General features: G+C 37.7%; 1 protein-coding gene across 1 annotated transcript in view; it reads right to left on the bottom strand.

The window, feature by feature from the left end:
- ACP5 (acid phosphatase 5, tartrate resistant) overlaps nt 1–20,731 on the bottom strand; it is a 48,184-nt gene that overhangs the window by 10,850 nt on the left and 16,603 nt on the right. Inside the window, exons 2-4 of the mRNA XM_081076765.1 lie at nt 15,640–15,766; nt 15,373–15,445; nt 13,283–15,061 (exon numbers count right to left, since the gene is read on the bottom strand). The gene's annotated coding sequence lies outside the window, so the exon portion shown is untranslated. The remainder of the gene's footprint in view (nt 1–13,282; nt 15,062–15,372; nt 15,446–15,639; nt 15,767–20,731) is intronic.

Below are 20,731 nucleotides of genomic sequence, written 5' to 3'. Positions count from 1 at the left end.
ACCCAAATGTGGAGCCAGTGGCCTCGTGAAAGTGATGGTCCACTCTGCCAGGTATAAAGTAACATAGTAGCTGTAACTGGAACTTAAAGGCTGAAGTGAAACTGTGTTTCTCAAGGAATAATTTAAATGGACCATACATTTACAAAATAACTATAAAGATGGATTTTTCTGGGCACCAAAGCTGCTCCAAACCCAGACACTGTGCTGAGTTTGACTTGAGGAACCAAAAGGCTAGTGTGGCTGGAAGAGAGCAAATGAAGGGGAAAGTGGGAGGAGATGAAGGCAGGGACGTGAGGAGGTGTGCGTGGGGTAGATCGCGTGGGGCTTTAGGGCCTGCGGGGAAGGGGGCTTTTATCACCAGTGAGGTGGGTGCAATGGAGAATTCAGTGCAGAGGAGGAACTGATCTAATTTAGGTTTTGCATAATTTTCACTTGCTGTTGCGCTGGGGGGCACCGCCACTGGATGGGAGGAGCAGGTGGGAAAAACTGGGTCTTACTCGTTAAAAAAAAAATTTATTTTTTTAAAAGGAGCAGAGGTCTTGGCTTGGAAAGCTCCAGGGATGCCAAACGGATCAGAAGGCGGGGCTGCCTTTTAGATCCTTGACCTGTCCATTGCTGCCCCCCCGTGGCCACAGCTTGAACTGCAGAAATTTAAGTTGTACAGCAGGACTTACATAGATTGTGAAATGATTACCACAATAAGTTTAGTTAACATCCATCATTGCATACAGATAGAAAAAAAGAAAAGACAAAAAAAGTTTTCTACCTTGTGATGAGAACTCTTAGGATTTACTCTTTTAACAACTTTCAAATACACAATACAACATTGTTAACTTAGAGTAATGCCCTCAAGGTCCATCCATGTTGTTGCAAATGGCAAGATTTCCCTCTTTTTAATGGATGAATAATATTCCATTGTTCATATATACCACAACTTCTTTATTCATTCATCAGTCAATGGACATTTAGGTTGTTTTCATGTCTTGGCTACTGTGAATAATGCGGCTATATACGTGGGGGAGCAGATATCTCTTTGACATAGTGTTTTTGTTTCCTTCGGATATATTCCAGAAGTGGAACTGCTGGATCATAAGGTAGCGCTATTTTTAATTTTGTGAGGAACCTCCATACTATTTCCCATAGTGGTTGCACCAATTTGCAATCCCACCAACAGTGCACAAGGGTTTCCTTATCTCCACATTCTCCCCCACACTTGTTGTTTGCTGATTTATTGATGATGGCCAATCTGACAGGTGTGAGGTGTTATCTCATTGTGGTTTTAATTTGCATTTCTCTGATGATTCTTTATATGTCTGTTGGCCATGTATGTCCTCTTTGGAGAAATATTTATTTAGGTTCTCTGCCCTTTGGAGAAATGTTTATTCAGGTCCTCTGCTCATTTTTAAATTTTTTCGTGTTAAAGTGTATGAGTTTCTTATATATTTTGGTTATTAACCCCTTATTAGATGCAAATATCTTCTCCCACACAGTAGGTTGTCTTTCATTTTGTTGATGGTTTCTTTCACTGTACAAAACCTTTATAGTTTGATGTGGTCCCATTTTCAATCTCGCTTTTATTGCCTTTGCTTTTGGTGTCAGATTTTAAAAAATCACCAAGACCTACAACAAGGAGGTTACAGACTATGTTTTCTATAAGTTTTATGGTTTCAGGTCTTAATGTTTAACTCTTTAATCCATTTCGAGTTAATTTTTGTGAGTGGTGAGAGACTGGGGTCTGGTTTCATTCTTTTGCATGTGCATATCCAATTTTCCCAGCACCATTTATTGAACAGATTTTCCTCCATTAGGTTTCTTGGCTCCCTTGTCAAATAATAGTTGATTGTATATGTGTGGGTTTATTTCTGGGCTCTAGGTCTATGTGTCTGTGTTAATGATTGTAACGTTTTGTTTTGACTACTATAGCTTGGTAATATAGCTTGAAATCAGGAACTATTTTTGAAATCAGAAAACTTTGCTCTTCTTTCTCAGAATTGATTTAGGTATTCAGGATCTTCTGTGGTTCCATATAAATTTTAGGATTTTTTTTTTCTATTTTGTAAAAAATGTCATTGGAATCTTGATAGGGATTGCATTGAATCTATAGATGGCTTTGGTAGTATGAACATTTTAACAATATTCTTTCAATATATGAACACGGGCTATCTTTTTATTTATTTGTGACTTCTTCAACTTCTTTCATCAGTGTCGTATAGTTTTCAGTGTACAGCTCTTTTACCTCCTTAAATTTATTCCTAAGTATTTTATTATATTTTTTTATAGTTTAATGTATTTTAATAGCAAATTTACAGGAATAGCACAGGTGCTGACATTAAAAACAGATACCTGCATGTAGGACAATTCAGGTAAAGAAGTATAGTGAATGGATGGAATCTACTGTATGATAAAAATGCTACAAACTCCATTTTGTTGCCATCAGTAAGAATTTTTTTTTTTAAATAAAAATCTAAATGCTGGCATTGTTTAGAAAAATTTAACAGGTTTATTTATAATTGTTATAAAGTGAAACTGTTGAGACGCATTCACTGAAACATTTTGACTTGCATTAATGCTTTATGTCCCCATGTTTATATTAAAAATTCACACACAAATGAAAATGGAAAAACTTTTAATACCTGATTTCTGTGCCCTATTTTTTCACTTGCAACCATCTACTTAAGTACCTCTTGACCCCATGGGAAAAGATATTTAACAACCAATAACAGGAAGACAAGAAATTTGGGTTTTTAAAGAATGAAATAGTTCCTATCATAGTGGATTGTTAAGCACATCTCCACATACATGGCATGATAGATGGTGTCTTTTGGCATAATTGTTACACATTTGGCATAGATAGCACACAGGTTGGTGTCCTCTAAAAGGCCAACCAGATGGGCCACACTTGCCTCCTGCAAAGTAGCAATAGCTGTGCTCTGAAAGCACAGGTCTGCTTTGAAGTCCTGAGCATTTTCTTGCAACAAATGCTGGAAGGGAACTTTAGACTTTTACCTTTATTTTTTATTGGGGAATGTTGGGAAACAGTGTGTTTCTCCAGGGCCCATCAGCTCCAAGTCGTTGTCCTTCAAGCTAGTGGTGGAGGGCGCAGCTCAGCTCCAAGTCCAGTTGCCGTTTTCAATCTTTAGTTGCTGGGGGTGCAGCCCACCATCCCATGTGGGAATTGAACCGGCAACGTTGTTTTTGAGAGCTTGCGCTCTAACCAACTGAGCCATCCGGCCACCCCTCCAAAAGCTCAGCGGCAGCTCGTTGTCTTCAATCTAGTTGTGGAGGGTGCAGCTCACTGACCCATGTGGGAATCGAACTGGCAACTCTGTTGTTGAGCGCTCACACTCTAACCATCTGGCTGCTCCCGGTCTTTCTTTTTTCTTAATGTAGGAGTTTATCACTGTAAACTTGCCTTTTGAACTGCTTTTGCAGTATCCCATAGGTTTTGTTATGTTGTGTTTCCACTTTCATTTGTTTGAAGTTATTATTTTTAATTTTTTTTGGACCCATTTGGTGTTCAGGTGTATGTTGCTTAATTTGCACATATTTGTGAAATTTCCAGTTTTCCTCCTATTATTGATTTTCAGTTTTATTCCATTGTGGTCAGAAAAGATACTTGATATGACTTCAGTCTTCTTAAATTTGCTAAGAATTGTCTTGTGATCTATTATATGATCTACCCTGGAGAATGTTTCATGTGCACTTGAGAAGAATGTATCTTCTGCTGCGGTTAGATGGAATACTCTGTATATGTCTGTTAGGTAGCACAAGGGTCTCGGGGTCTGGGTGTTTCTTGTTATCCTTGCTAAATGTTAAAGTGTAGCACAGTATTTGGAGATGCAGCTGTAAACAGGATGAGCTTGATAGGAACCCAACCTGATAAGTATATCCAACTGCACAGAAGAAACTAACATGTAATTAGCCAAATAGTATACACAAGCAATGGCCAAGCCTCTCTTTAGGGAGACAGAGCTTTGGATGTGAATCCTGTCTCCTTTACTTGCTTCAAGTAAATAAAACTACCACCTAACAACAACTATGGTTTGTTCTTAAATGGTGAATGCTTTGAGTTTGGTAATAGGTTCATTTGGTCTAAAGTATGGTTTAGTTGGATGTTTCCTTGTTGATTTTCTTTCTGGACGATCTATTCATTGTTGAAAGTGGGTACTGAAGTCTTCTACTATTATTGTATTGTCTACTTTCACCTTAAGATCTGTTTGTATTTGTTTAATATGTTTAGGTGCTCTGATGTTGGATGCCAATATATTTATGACTGTTACATCTTCTTGATGAATTGACCCCTTTATCATTATAAAAGTATACCTATTCCTGCTCTCTTTTGGCTTCTACTTGCATGGAATATCTTTTTCCATCCCTTCACTTTGATTCTATCTGAGTTCTTAAAGCTGAAGTGAATCTCTTGTAGCCAGCATATAGTAGTTGAGTCTTGTGTTTCTTTCTTTAATCCATCAATCTACTCTACGAGTATGTCTTTTGATTAAAGGATTCAATCCATTTATATTTAGAGTAATTATTGATAGGTAAGGACTTACTAGTGCCATCTTATTAATTTTTTTCTGTTCCTTTTGTAGTTCCCTTGTTATTTTCTTCATCTCTTGCTGCCTTCCTTTGTGGATTGATTTTACATATTAGTATGCTTTGATTCCCTTCTCTTTATCTTTTGTGAATCTTGTAGGTTTTTGCTTTGTGGTTACCATAAGAATTACATAAAACATCTTGTAGATATAACAGTCTATTTTATGCTCTTAACAACTTAACTTCAGTCATATACAAAAACTCTACCCTTTTACATTTTTGATGTCACAATTTACCTTTTTTATTGTGTACTCATAAGCAAATTATAATAGCTATAGTTTTTTTTTTTTTTTGGTTGTTGAGAGCCCACTGGCCCATGTGGGAATCGAACCGGCAGCCTTCGGAGTTAGGAGCATGGAGCTCTAACCGCCTGCGCCACCGGGCCGGCCCCTATAGTTATTTTTAATACTCTTGTTATTAACCTTTATACTGGAGTTAAGTGTTTAACTCTTCACCATATTACAGTATTAGAGTATTCTGAATTTGTCTTTACCTTTACCAGAGTGTTGTGTATTCATAGGTTTTCATTTTACCAGTTACTGTCCTTTCTTTCAGCTTGAAGATTCAGCATTTCTTGTAAGGCAGGTCTAGTGGTAATAAACTCCGTTGGATTTTATTTGCTTGGGAAAATCTTTCTCTCCTTTCAGTTCTGAAAGATAGGTTCTCTGGGCAATGTATTCTAGGTTGGCAGTTTTTTTTTCTTTTTCTGTCAGCACCTTAAATATATTTTACCACTCTCCCCAGGTCTGTAAGGTTTCTGCTGAGAAGTCTCTGATAGACTTATGGGGGTTCCCTCATAAGTTACAAGCTTTTTTGTCTTGTGACTTTTAAGATTCTTTGTCTTTGATTTTTGACAGTTCTATTGTAATGTGTCTTGGAAAGGGTTTCTTTAAGTTGATTTTGTTTGGTAATCTGTGAATGTCACTTCCTTGGATATCCAAATATCTGCCCAGATTTGGGAAGTTGTCAGCCATTATTTCTTTAAATAAGCTCTCTGCTTCCTTCTTCCTCTCTGTTGCTCTGCAACTCTAAGAATTTGCAAAATTTTTTTTTGATGGTATACTATAGATCATATAGGCTTTCTTCACTCTTTTTCGTTCTTTTTCTTTGTTCTCTGACTGGATGTTTTCAAAGTTCCTGTCTTCAAGCTCACAGATTCTTTTTTCTGTTTGATCACTTCTGCTGTGGATGCTCTCTATTGCATTTTTCATTTCATTCTTGATATTCTTCAGTTCCATAATTTGTTTGGTTCTTTTAAATGATTTCTATCTCTACATTAAACTTCTTGCTTGTGTAGTCTTTTCCTGATTTCATTGAATTGCCTGTGTTTTCTTATAGCTCACTGTTTCCTTAGAACAGCTATTTTGAATTCTTTATCTGCTAAATTGCAGATCTCCCTGTCTTTGGGTTTGGTTAGTGAGATTATTGTGATCCTTTGGTGGTGCCATGTTACCTTTATTTTTCATGTTCTTTGAAGTTTTCATTGCTATCTTTGCATTTGAAGTAACAGTCAACTCTTCCAGTCTTTTACTAACTTCCTTCAGGAAAGGGATAACTTCCATCAGCCCTGCTAGAGATGCTGAGGGTATCTCAGACCTTCTGTGGGTACACCAGCTCCATGCTTCTTGCTCCCTCTTGTGGCAGAATTTGTAAGTTTGTAAGCCTTCTCTGGATCTTGTAAACACTAAGTCAAGTGTGGACAGTCTTCCCCCCTACCCCAAAGGTGGCACTAAAGCTCGTTTATGGTCTCTCCTTGGCCAATAGATTTTGCTGATTTTTGCACGTGCTCACTAGCCATCTGTGCACAGAGAGCTGGCCACAGGGTAGGGGAGGTGTGTAGGTGAGGTATGCAGAGCCCTTGGAGTATCTATGGGCTAGTTGGGAGAATCCATGGGTGAGGAGTTCCCAGTGGTTTGTTGGCAGGCTTCTTGATGGAAACTGATGCAGAGAGTAGGATCCATGTCCCTTCAATGTCCTCTGAGAGTCTTATCTGCCACTCTTCCTACCTCTCTCCTCCCCCAAGTCTCGCAGCTCACAATTCAGTGCTCTCAAGATCTCTCTTTTGGCCTATAATTGTGCCACTTAATGGAGAGATGATGCAGGTAAAATCAAACTGTTTCTCTTACCCTGTTCAATGTATCCAAAATCACTCTTTTTTTGTTTGTTTCCTCCAATGGAGTGCTGGAACTTCTCCTCCAGAAATATGAACTTCCACACTTCCTCTCCATGGGTGATTGTTTGAGTCAGTGTTCTCCAGGGGCTCCCAGACCGTGGCTGAGAGGGCCTGAAGCCTGTTTACAGGCCAGTAAATGGTACACAGCTGGAAATGAGGTCTGTCTGTTTGGCAATTTCATGCACATATTTCACTTGCTCAAGTGCGTGCACGTGGTTTGCCATGTCTGCATTCATTGGGTTGCAACCCTTACTTCTCCCCCCAAAAGATCCATTTTGGTGATGAAACACCTAGTCCATATTATTTTTCACTCAAATTTTGGGGGCTTGTCTGGGATTCCAGAGAACAACACTGACAGCTTCATGGCAGGTGAGCAACCAGTTGCTGGCACCCGACACAGAGCCACTTTAGCTCCGGTCTTGCTCTCCAATTTGAAAGCTTAGGGTAAGTCTTCTCCAGGAATTGAGCTTCTGCTTTTTGTATTTTGAAGCTCTCTGGGCTTTATTTGGTAATTGTTTAAAATTTTTGTTGTTGTTGTTTTTGTTTGTCTTGTTGTTGTTGTTGTTAAAAAGGCCTTGTTTGTCTGTGTCTATAAGTACTCGATTTGGCACATTGACCTGATTTCTTTGGAAACAGGTTGTCCACTGAGACAAAGCTAGCTTTGGCCTAAAGATCCCTTTGGGGATAGAAGTTATTTCCATGGAAATTAGTCAGTTTGGCCCAGAATTAGACTGTCGTCTCATTGAGAGGAGTGCCACTCAGCTTAGCCTATAACTGGACTCTTCCAGGGTCAGTTATATAAAAGGCTAGAACTGGCTTTTAGCCTTCGGCCTGGTCTTCTGTGATCAGACTGTTCCAGAGTGAGGCTGGCTGGTAGCTCACCTGCAGGCTGCTCGAGCTTGTTTTGGTCTTTTGGCTCTAGAGAAAAGTATCTGACAAATGGGATATCGGCTATCTAAATATTTTAAGACTGTCTCTCCTCTGCCAGGGACTCTGGCCGAGTACAAGGTTAAAAGCCACAGACAATTTTCATGCACGTTTAACTAAATGGACAAATCTGACTAAAAGTAATTCAGAAAATCAGTGGCCACTGTAGGGAACTTTTGAGATTCCCAAAATTAATTTTCTTAAAACCAAATTGGACAAACATAGTGCTAAAACTGAGTGGAATCATTTTGAATGGTATTTCAAGGCTTCCAAATGAGACCAAGAATCTGAAGCCTCCTCTTTGTTAAATAAAATCTTAAAAGGTTACTAAAACTTAAATGGCGTCTGAAGTCACGTGTTCTTCCTCTGCAGCACTGTCTTGCCCTCCCCCCTCGACTCCATTGTCTCAGGTTCCATCTTGAGGTCCACCCTATCCTTCTATGCAGACTTTGCCTCAGGTTTATTCTCCAGTTTGTGCAAGTGTTTCTTCCCCAACTCCATTGCCTCACACTCCACTTTTGACACCATCTTGCCTTCCACCACTGCTTTTACTTCTGGTTTCACCTTAAGGGCCATTTCCTCCTGAATCCTCCCCTGCTCTTTCTTCCTACAGCACAGGGAAACCTGTGTGCACTGCCCTGGACAGTTTAAATTGCCTAGCTCTTTTGAGATTTGGCAAATAGTTTTTACACAGCTTCCCCTCATCTCATGGATATGTTTTAGTCATGACATGTTTGTGTTCTCACTGGACTGAAGTTTCCCTTGCAGACAAGTTAATGCCTCTAAAGTGGCTAAAGTGCTGTTAGAGATTATTCCTACTTGGGAAGTCCTCTTGAACGCCAGTGATCAAAGAATCTATTTCACTGGTCAGGTGCTACAACGAATCTATTTGGCCAGTTTTACATTTTCACTGTGCTTACATCCTCAATCCTCAGGTTTAGTTGAACATTATGAAGATTCATTTGGCAAAATTTGCAGTAACTCTCCAAATACGTTGGCCAAAAGCATTGTCATTGATCCTCTTAAATGTCAGATCTACCTCTTTTGGGACTCAAAGGCTTTCCCCTTTTGAGATAATTACAGCACTCCCCATGCATTTGGCTCCTGCTTCTTTTGATCCACAGTTGGTAAAAGACGTACTTCAATAATGTAAAGGCTTGTTTCTATTGAAAATCATGCTTTGGTAGAACAATCTTTTCACAGTGTACTCCAAGGAAATGAAAAACTCAAGATCTATACAACCTGGAGACTTCGTTCATTGGAAAAGACACCTCAAAAAAAGATTCCCTCCAGCCTTGTTGGAAAGGGGTCTGTCAGATACTATTGACAAACCCCTGTGCTGCTAACTCCAGGCAGTAGACTCTTGATTACATGTATCAGGTCTAAAGAAGGCACTAGTCTGATGACCTAAAACTAAAAAGCTGTCAAAAATTAAAGCAGGTGGCCTCTGAAGATGAATTGCCAAAACAACTGAACCAGGCCTGGACAATTTCTTTCTTACTATTCTTAGTTCACTTTCTTTTCCTAAGCTATTGTGAAAAGGGGGGAATTTCTGGTTATTGCATCTGTCATCAAGAACTTTGATCTAAGATAACGATGGTCTTCATCTACAGGCTTGAGCTCCTGTTTTAAATTCATCATGTAGACTAAGTTGTTATATTGTTCTAATCCTGTTTTGAATTCTTAACTTTTGCATGTGTTGCCTATTAACCCTGGACAAGCTGTTCCCAATCCATACACCTTTCCTCTGATATGAGACACAACACCCAGAAGAGGTCCTGATATCAAGGGACAAAAAGGCTGAAGTTGGAAGACCTGTGATGCTTTCAGAGAAAGACCTTGATCAAAAGGGAGGAACGATAAAAGACTAATTAGGCCTTTAAGCGAGCGTAACCAGTCAGGAGGCTCTATGGGAAGAACTAGAGCCTATGGGAGGACTTCTCACACTCTATGTAATCACGCGAACTCTACACATGAGGACCCTACAGGAAGAACTGTTTATAATAAAGCTCTATGGTTCTAACTACTCCTCCCCTTAATTTCCTTTCCCTTTATATATAAATACTTCTCCATCTTGGCACGTGGGCCAGAGTGTGCACGTGGCTTGCTATGTCTGCATACACTGAGTTGTAACCCTTTCTTTCTCCTGAATAAATCCTTAGTGATGAAACACCTAGTTGATATTTTTCAGTTGATGAGGCTAATTCCAAAATGAAAAGTGTCTGTGGACAGGCTGGAAAGACAAGGCTCCCTGTCCCTGCTGTTCCAGAGGGCTTTCTTCCTAGGAAGAGCAGGACTTCAATGTTTATAATCCCACCCCAAGGTACCTATTACTGAGGCTATGTGCCTGGTGAGTGTGCTTGAAGAGTGGTAGTTCACCTCCAGAGGCAGTCTGTTGGCAGAATTCCTTCTTGCTTAGGGAAGGGCAGTCTTTGTTCTATTAAGGCCTTCAACTGATTTGATGAGGCCCACCCACATTATGAAGGGTATTCTGATTTACTCAAACTTTTATCAATTTAAGAGATGTTCTCACTCAAAAAGCACCTTTATATAAACATCAAGTAGAATATTTGATCACAGTGGACTTGCATAAATATCACTCTATTCAGAGAATAAATTCAGCATGGCCTAAAACAGTGCAGATAACCTAACCTTTTCTCAAAATTGAGAGGGATTCCAGGGTTTAATATAGGAGCAAAATGAAAATCCCAAATACTATAAAACTTTAAAAATAAAGGTGAATTAAAATTTTCTTAAATGATGTTAAACACAAAGACACCAGAAAGAGTTGTGGCCTAAATCAATGGAAATTCTCAAGGTCCAGATACTCATGTCCAAATTCATGATCACGTGCAAAACTGCAAAAAGAATGAATATGAACTACGTCTGTATTTTTATGGGGAATCTTCCCTGTCAATTACAGGAATGCAGGACTTCCTCCATTGCTGTCCTCTATTTACTTCCACACCAAAGCGGTTCTTGAAACTGTAAGGTGTATTACATGCTGGAAATTCATGTGATTGAAAATGACACTGTCACTCACTGAGGCTTCTACTTTCAGAGAAAATATATACATACATCCAGCCTCCCTAATATCTTGTTTTTTTGTTTTTACATTTCATCAAAGCTCTAATTTCCATCTTATAAACCATACTTTACCACTGGTTAACCATCTCTTTTCCTGTAAAAATGAGCATCAGATGAAAGAACTGGTTTATTTCACACCTCTATATTACATCTGACTGCGCCTTATTTGTGCTAAATTGGGTATGTTTTGAATCTACAGTGTCTGGCAGATGAGGTATGTTGAAAAATTTGTATCAAGAGTATAGTCTCTGAGCAAGAAAGGATTTATTGGAATAATGGTCCTGTCTTTCTCCCTTGCTAGGTTTGTGTTCTCTCACAATTTACCTAAACATATAGGCCTCAGTTGAGTCACAAAGGAGATGTTAAAGGTTTTATGTACTTTACTAAGATGTGAATTTTTACATTTTCACTAACGTACTTTATGATAAGTAATGTCCATCCAGTACACCGGTATCAGTATTTAGATAGTGAGTAGGAAAGACAAAAAAACTGGCCCAGTGGACTAGGGGCTGGCCTTGCTTTTTCTTATTGTGAAGTGAAAAATGTCAAAGGCTTCCATCATCAAACAAAGCTACTCAGTGATCACAATGGATTCATACAAAAATAAGGGTATTTTAAAACTGTATCTGTAAAACTGGTGAGAGAGACAATTCCAAATCATAAAAACGACCAAAATTTCCCTCTTAATAACACGACTCACTGGAGCTTATGGGTTAGGTTTCACTCTACTACACTGTTTTAGCCTTCTAGAAAACAACATTTATGATTGCCAATGATAGAATTAAGTTTATCTCACAGCACTCAAGACATCCAGAAATGTCTTGCTTCCTTGAATAGTAATCAAATGACTTGCAAAAGCCTAAATCATATATTGTTTTGAGCACCCTCTTACTGACAAAGCCATAGTCATTTAGGGTTTGCAGTCATTCTTAACACTACAATATACACCACTCTTGTCGACTCCTGGTGTAATCCTGGTAGGTTTAGTTGAAATGGCACCGACAAAACAAATGAACAAGAAATTAGCTTCAAGACAAAAACTGTTAACTATAAAAAAACAAAACACAATTTACCAGAAAAAAACCCAAAATATGTATATGCAAGGTAATATTGAGTGAGAATATAGAACTATTAATTTGACAAAATTACAAAGTTGATCTGAAAATCCGTAATTACAATGGGGTATTTTAATATATGTGCTCAGGAAATAAAAATCACAACTGTTATATACAAACTGTATGAAAACAATATTTCTAAGAACTACAGATTTTATGACAAAAATACCATGTTTTTAACCACAAACACACATAATCAAAAATTTGCTGCACACTTATGTATAGCTGTGAGCAATGGGAAACATTCACAATCTGCCTGATATGAGGAAGGTGCCAATTCTCACATGGAAGGAGTGGGTCACAGAAGTCACTACACAGTGTAGCAGAGGAACAAACTCCAACCTGGTTCGTTTGGACGGCACCATTGCAGCTGTCATAGTGGAATCAGAAACACATGGTCACTAACAGGATTACCAGAACAAGGTTTACTGTACAAATTAGATCTTATATGAATACGGTCCAGGAAAGATGGAAGTGCAAGCATCAGAAAATACTCCAAACCATGAAAGTTCAAATTAGTTTCCTAGTAGACACATGGAAGATTGCAAGAAAATTTGGGAAGACCCAAATGATGGATCTTTGATGTGGAACTTCTGAAGGTATGTGTGGAAACTATACCTCTGAGAAAATGGAAGCAGTTGATTGTGGTTTTGAGGATACTCTTGATTGACAGAGCAAGGAATCAGGAAAACAGGCTGGAAGCAGGTGTCCTCAATTCTTGTGCACCTGCGCCCCTCCCTGTATGGTGACTCCAAAACCTGACTAATGCCTTCTATACTTTTGCATTCCAAATCTCATACAAATGAAGCTATAGGTGAATTCTAAAATGAAACCATAGAAGGAAAAAATATTCTAAAACTGGTCACGTTACCCAGGTGACAAAACACAATTTAGGAGAACCAATTCTACATTTCATTGTTCAGTAACAACAACCCAAACGTCAACTCTATGGTTGGGAATCCATGTTTGTGGACAACTGACTGTAGTTATACTCAGATCTTCAACTGCATGGGAGGTCAGTGTCCCGAACCCCTGCATTGTTCAAGGGTCAACTGTCATTCACATGAGACTATATCATAAAATTTGCATATTTACAAATTTATGTCATCTTTTATTAGCAAGGAAAATGGAATAAGGGTCTTCTGGTGAAAACAAGAGTAGGTTTTCTCGTAAAAAAGAAGGAAAATATATAGGATATCCAGTATCTGGCACAGGAGGCCAGTTGAAATCCCAACAAATATTAAAATATCATGTCAATAACCCCTTATAAAACAATTGAAACATAAAAATCTATTGCATATTAGAAATACATTTCACCTGTATATCAAACAGGCTCCAAAATAGAAAGAGAAAAATGTTATTAAGTAATTTAAGAAGAAAATACCTATAGATCCTATGTAGTATTGCATAAAGAGTATAACTTCAATGTTCATTTTTGGAAGTAGTAAATATCCACAGTTCAAAGATCCACTTTAAGAATGAGGCACTAATAAAGACAATATATTTGTAACTTTTATAATGACTTTCATGTTATAGTTTTCTGGAACTTTATACATGGATTAATTTGTATCGGGTTTTCTCATATGACTTATATTTATAGGATCTCATTCCAGTGGGAATTTTCACATGTAAGGATGAAGGCTGACTGATGTCCTTTTCAAATTGTTTACATTCAAGACGTTTTTATTCTGTATGACATTTTTCATGCCTTCTAAAGGAATGGGGACGACTGAAGGCTTTCCCACATTGTTTACATTTGTATGGTTTCTCACCAGTGTGCGTTCTCACGTGTCCTCGAAAGGTAGTGCGATAAACGAAGGCTTTTCCACACTCTTTACATTCAAAAGGTTTCTCTCCAGTATGGGTTTTTTCATGTGTTCGAAAGGATGTGTAACAACTGAAGGCTCTACCACATTCCTTACATTCATAGGGCTTCTCTCCAGTGTGAGTCCTTTCATGTATTCGAAATGAACTGGGAAAATTGAAGGCTTTCCCACATTCCTTACATTTATAAGGTCCCTCTCCAGTATGCATTATCATGTGTGTTCGAACACTTGAGGGAGAAATGAAGGCTTTCCCACATTCTTTACATTTATAAGGTTTCTCTCCACTGTGCTTTCTCATGTGTCCTTGAAAGGTTGTACGATAAATGAAGGTCTTCCCACATTCCATACATTTATAGGGTTTCTCTCCAGTGTGTATTCTTTCATGTATTCGAAAGGAACTGGGCCAACTGAAGGTTTTACCACACTGCTTACATTCATATGGCTTCTCTCCAGTGTGAGTCCTTTCATGTGATCGAAAAGAACTGGGACAAATGAATGCTTTCCCACATTCCTTACATTTATAAGGTCCATCTCCTGTGTGTGTTACCATGTGTGTTCGAATGCTTGAAAGAGAAATGAAAGCTTTACCACATTCCTTACATTCATAGGGTTTCTCACCAGTGTGAATTCTTTCATGTATTCTTAATCCTAGAGGAGAACTGAAGGTTTTTTCACACTGCTTACATTCATATTGTTTCTCTGCAGTGTGAGTCCTTTCATGTCTTCGAAAGGAACTGGGACAACTGAGGGCTTTACCACACTGCTTACATTCATAGGGTTTTTCTCCAGTGTGATTTCTTTCATGTATTCGCAGACCTAGAGGAGATCTGAGAGATTTACCACACTGTTTACATTCATATGGTTTCTCTCCAGTGTGAATTCTTTCATGTGTTCGAAGTGACGTGGAACAACTAAAGGCTTTCCCACATTCCTTACATTTATAAGGAGCATCTCCAGTGTGTGTTATCATGTGTCTTCGAAAGGTTGTGAGCCACGTGAAAGCCTTCCCACATTCCTTACATTCATAGGGTTTCTCTCCAGTGTGAGTCCTTTCATGCCTATGAACAGATTTGCGGTAACTGAAACCTTTCCCACATTCTTTACACTTATAAGGCTTCTCTTCACATTCATGATACTCATATGGTTTGTGTCCAGTGTGAGATCTGATGTGCCTATTAAGCGATGAATGACGCACAAAAACTTTTCCACACACACTACATTTACATAGTTTTACTTCAGAAGTTTTCTTGTTCAGATTAAGATTCAGAATTTGGCTGATGGTTTCTTGACACTGACTACCTTCTTTGCTTTCATGGAGTTTTTCTACCATATAGCTTCTGTAAAAAATGAGAAGCATGTTATTAATGATTTCTCTAATTTCATATTTATTAGTAAGTGATTGGAATTGCATTTTTATAATTTACAACAAAGGTGAAGGTTTTCTGTCCTTTCTGAATAGTTTGTAAATGAATATACTGAATACTTTGTAAGAGGACTTGGCCATGGCTATTATGAAAACAGTAATCTTAATATATGGGATTAAGGATAAATAAATTTGAAGAAGGGGTTATCTTATTTGCTTGTTTTTAAAAATTCATGACATACTAGAGTTCTCATGTGGAATAAGGCTGTCTATTGTGTAACTTACCTTAGTTTTCTCCCCTGGATTTTGTACTGATTTTCAATGTTATAATCTTCCCACTTTTTTCCTAAATGCAGACCTAGAAAAATAATTCCGAATTATGAGAAATTACAGAAATAGCACTAGATCATAGGTTCATAATGAGCCGTGACCATGCTTAGTTTATTTACTAATGTATTCCTTTTCCACATTCTACATCTTGGAACAATGCTGATGGGCAAGAAATACTTTTTCTGTAATTCACAAAGTAAGTAAAAATGTTGTCATCCCTACCTACTGAGGCCAGGTTCCTGAAGGTTTCCCGCATCACATCTCTGTAGAGTTTCTTCTGTGAAGGATCCAGTAAAGCCCACTCCTCCAGGGTGAAGGTCACAGCCACATCCTCAAAGGTCACTGAGTCCTAAAACATTGCAAATATATGTACAGTAGGATGAGTGAGACTGACAGCACTGGGGATTTACATTCAATTTATAGGAAGGTTACATATGATTCTGTGGTCTCAAAACATTTAGTTTATGTCTCGATCATCAGAAACTCACTTTGTCCACACTTAATTCCTCATAAATTTAACAGTGTCATGAACGCATGCAAAATATTTATGCATTTTTACTGTGATTACTTTAAATATTATTGCTCTTTAATGGTAGGATCTGGAGAAATGAGAGAAATGCTATACAAATGAAACAAACATCATTTTAAATACAGCAATTCCTTGTGAGAAAAACTCTCATCTCCTTTCTTATTACCTACCATTTAACTCAGCACTCCATGATGTACACGGTCAAATCTACATGAGGTTTTAATGAATAAAAACATGGCAAGACATTGGAAGCTTTTACTTCTATTCCCATCTCCAAACATGAGAGTCCAGGCAGCCTGGGGAAATCCAACCTGTAATAAGAACCAACTGGCCATATCAGTGTGAAGCACTCCAGGCCATTAGAAGTAGGCAGATCCAGTTGGCTAAAAAAATATTCTTGTGAAGTAGTAAATTTTGTAATATTTATCACAGACTCAGTTTACACATTCTCTCTGTCCCATTTCATGGAACTAGGAAGTTAGTTCTTCAGAAGCTAGGCCTTAGGCAACTTCACATGATATGGCATACTAAAAAGGCATGACGACTTAGGCCTTCAACCATAACCCTAAACACATGAGCCCCAAAGGTGCTTCTCACCAGTTTTCAGCACACATACTAAGATAAGGTGCTAGAAGAGCTCTTTTCGGTCAAACCCTACCAGTATGTCCCATCCTTTGCTGACCTGGAGTAATAGATTAAGAGCTGCAAATTGCAAGGAAGTTCAATGAAATCCACAATGGCTTGATGGACTGCCCATAATCATAAAGTATATAAAGGATTCTGCAGTGCTTTCCTCCAAAAGAATCTAACATCTCCATTTTCTAATTTCAGGAGGACGTTTCCTGACCAGCCACTCTAGAGGCAGCCCTTCCAACTTCTCTCACTTCTGAGCTCCCCTAGGGTGCACAGAAGTATAAGAGCCCCCCCGCCCAAGTATAGGCATCCCTAAGTTGGTGACACCACACACTGCCAAAAGGGTATGAAAGAGTTTATTACTTCCATAAATGATGTCTCTGGGGAGTAAAGCAGGCCTCTCAAGGTATGAAATGAAAGAGCATGGAAAAGCACATGGACTTGTTTTATTCAGGTTGTGGGTGGACTAAAGTGAGTTCACTCACGGGGGCAGCAGCTTGCGTGGACTGAATCTTTTGCCACCCCCAAAGGAGAAGCACGAAGTCTTCCTTATCACCCTGGATAAATGTGGGGCACAAGAAGGAGGAGGATGAGGCTTTAAAGCTGTCAGCAGTCGATCATCAAAAACTGGAGTCAGAGATTTGTTTTGCTTTTTTCTCTCTCCTGTCTGTCATATAGTGAACTTAGTAGCTGTTGTTCCCAACCTCACAAGACAAAAGCAAAACACCTAAAATGAACAACCTTCTTGGGTCTATCAGATAACTGGGGACATGGGGAAACCACCATCTCCAAAATTGGAGAGACACAAAAAAAGCTACTTTATAATATGATCAGAATATTCTATAGTTAACAAAACCTGTCCTTAAAATAACATTTCACCAGGGCCTACGCAAAAACAATAAAGAACACAATATCCAAGAACTGTGCAACACTGTCATTGTAACATGACAGGTGTAACATACACATAATAGGAATACTTGATAGAAAAAAAAGGCAGAAAGGAACAGAAGAAATAAGTGAAGCAATGATCACTGAGATTTTCCTCACATTAGTGACAGACAGCAAAATATAGATCCAGTAAGCAAAGAGAACACAAAACATGAAAACAAACAAAACATGAAAACAAACCCCCAAAATGCACACCCAAGCATATCATATTCAAAGTGGAGAAAAATCAAAGACAAAGATAATTTACTGAAAGAAACCAAAGAGGAAAAACAAACCTGAAACAAGGATAAGAATTGGATTTATTTTCAGAGACCATGCAAGCAAGAAGACAGTAGAGTGAAATATTTAAAATGCTGCAAGTTAAAAAACAAACAAACCAATATCCTATGATTCTGTGTCCAAGCAAAATTATTCAAAAGTGAGAGACAAACAAAGACTTTCTGAGATAAAAACTGAGAGAATCTGACCCGTATCAATACCCGTTTTGCAAGAAATGTTAAAAGAAAATGATCAGAAAAAAGGTAAATGATAGAGGTGGAGCATCAAAAAAAGGGATTAATGAAGATAAAATATATTACCCTTGTAATACATATAAAATATATATTACTCTTTATTTGTACTTAATCTGATATTACTCTGTTCAAGGATAAGTGAAACAAATGACAGCAATGTTAAAAGAGACAGAGGGAGGAATTGAAAATATATGTGACCCTTGAACATTTATGGGTTTGAACTGTGTGGGGCCACTTATATGTGAATTGTTTTCAGTCCAGTTGGCCCACTTATACTTGGATTTTTAAAGCCTCCTGTATGACTCTCCAGGCCCTCCTGCAGACAATCAGAAATGTAAACATAGTCCACAACTGCCAGAGACTAAAGGAACCAAAGGGAAGAAATGGAAAGGAGAGCTTTTTGAAAAGGTTCCCTTCTCTAAGCCCCCGTACTCCCCCCCCACCCGCCATGCTTACTTAAAAATTATGTGTCAAGGACAAATACAAATCTTAAAGGTGTTCTTTAAAAGTAGTAAGAGCCTTGCCATCTGAACAAATAAACCTAACAACTTATTCCAACTGTAATAAGTTAGTGAGTTTTTTGCCTTATTATACTTGTCTCATGGCTGAAATTTTAAAAATGAAACTATCAGGTCTCTGGTTGAATCTGTCTATATATGTGTGTGTGTACCTACAGAGTATATTGACAAAATTGGTTTGTAAAATTCTCTGTTTAACTTATAAAACTTAAGTGCTTATATAAATTAACAGAAACTAACCCAAATAACAGAAACTTACCCAAATATTTTTCAGACTCTGGAAAAATACTTGATATTAAAGTTAATTAAAAAAGGCATGTCTTTAGTTATCAGAATTTAATACTTTATTCTACCTAGGCTTATAAATCTATCAGCAAAAATAATAACTTAGAATGACTGCTGACTTGGTCTAACATCTCATGAAACTTTTATGGGTAATCTAAACATAATTATCACAACAGGTAAAATAAATAGATATAGGTAGGGACAAAACGTCTTTTAGATGAAACACTTTAGCAACAATTATATGTACTTAAAAATAGTTTCTGAAGCTCTTTTGGTAACTTGAAACTTTAAAGTTTTGCTAGCTAAATTAACTGGTGATTACCTGAATATTTAGATCATTTTCCAAATAAAATACTAAAATATTAATTCTTAATAAGTCTATTTTCTCTGCTTATTGCAAAGAAACTAAAACATAAATTTGGATTTGCTGTTAGTAAATGTGTCACATTGAAACACTGCACTATTAAAAGGGAAACATGTTTCTTCAAATTATGAAATACATTAATAAATTTTCCAATCTAAAAAAAACCCCTGATATAACAGTTCACAATAGCTTCCTTAGTTTTCATTAGAAATTGAGGTTTTTAAGAGTTAGAAATTCCAACATATATAATTGAAACTACTAGGGATATGTTTTCAGTAAAAGAAGGTGTAAGGTATGGAAATGGGGTTTTGAGGAAACGTTTTACAGGTTTGTGAAAAGGAATCCTGACAAAGTAAATTTTGTACATGATCAAACTAGATAAGGTTGAATGTATTTATTATAAATTTTATTATCAACAACGTACTTATGTAAAACTAAAACAAATGTACTTATGTAAAAATAAGACAATGTTACCTGCTAGAAGCACAGTTTTCCTGTACAACTGGTATGCTCTTAATAAGAGATTATAAAGCAAAAGCAAAGATTTTATGTTTCATTAAAATGATTTCTTGTGCTCTGTATCATCAGGTTTTTCACTGCTTAGGTAAACCAATACTGGGGGTGCCAAAAAAATGTATACATATTTTAAGAGCTGTTATCTATGTATTAGATACTTTTTGAAGTTGACTTGAATTACGGTAGCCATGTGTAGTATGATGTTCACTCAAAGGATGGCGTTAATGCAATGAATGCCAGCGTCACCATGTGACAGGCAGTCAGAAAATGGCAGAAGCATGGTTGTCGTTTGAGGAGCGCAAGGCCATTTTGAAGTGGTATTTGAAGTTAGAGAATGTGGTGGAAGAAAAACAACAATGGAGACGTGAGTCTACAACAGAGCCTCCAACACGCCTACCAACTGCTGGCACCGTGATAAGTGAGACGCATGGTGCTGTGTGTGATGAGCACAAGGGAAGAGCCGGGAGGCCTCCCACAGCAACAAGTCCTGCTGCCTCTGCTGTGGTGTTGGAACGCTTTACATGCTCGCCACAGAAGTCTACCGAATAATGTTCACTGTAATCAGAGGTGTCTGGACGCTGATGGGAACCACTTTGAGCACCTCTTGTAATTGCAGAAGTCAAACGTGAGTTGTATTCATCTTTTGTTGTTGGTATATATTATTACAATTTTAATACAGTTTTTCCCTTTCTTAAAATGTGTATGCATTTTTTAAAAGAACTACATTTCTTAAAATGTGTATGCATTTTTTTAAAAGAACTACATTTTGCTTACTACATTTTGCTTACAACTATGTAATTTTCTGTATTTGCTTAGGAAGTCTTGAACTGTCACCATGATTAAATGGATAACCAAGTATTGTTTAACAGTGACCTATGATCCTACTTGACCAAGCGTTTTAAAAGCTTTTGATGTTTGCCAAACTTCCCCAAATTCAAATATTAGTCTTTTTCTTAACCTGAGATTTTTAAGGGAATCCTTGAAACATTTCAAATGGTATCTCTCTCTC

Source organism: Rhinolophus hipposideros, assembly GCF_964194185.1.
Source record: "Rhinolophus hipposideros genome assembly, chromosome: 16".
In the NCBI taxonomy this organism is placed as follows: domain Eukaryota; kingdom Metazoa; phylum Chordata; class Mammalia; order Chiroptera; family Rhinolophidae; genus Rhinolophus; species Rhinolophus hipposideros.
The sequence above is the reverse complement of the archived record's forward strand: the minus strand, read 5'-3'. Positions and strand labels throughout refer to the sequence as shown.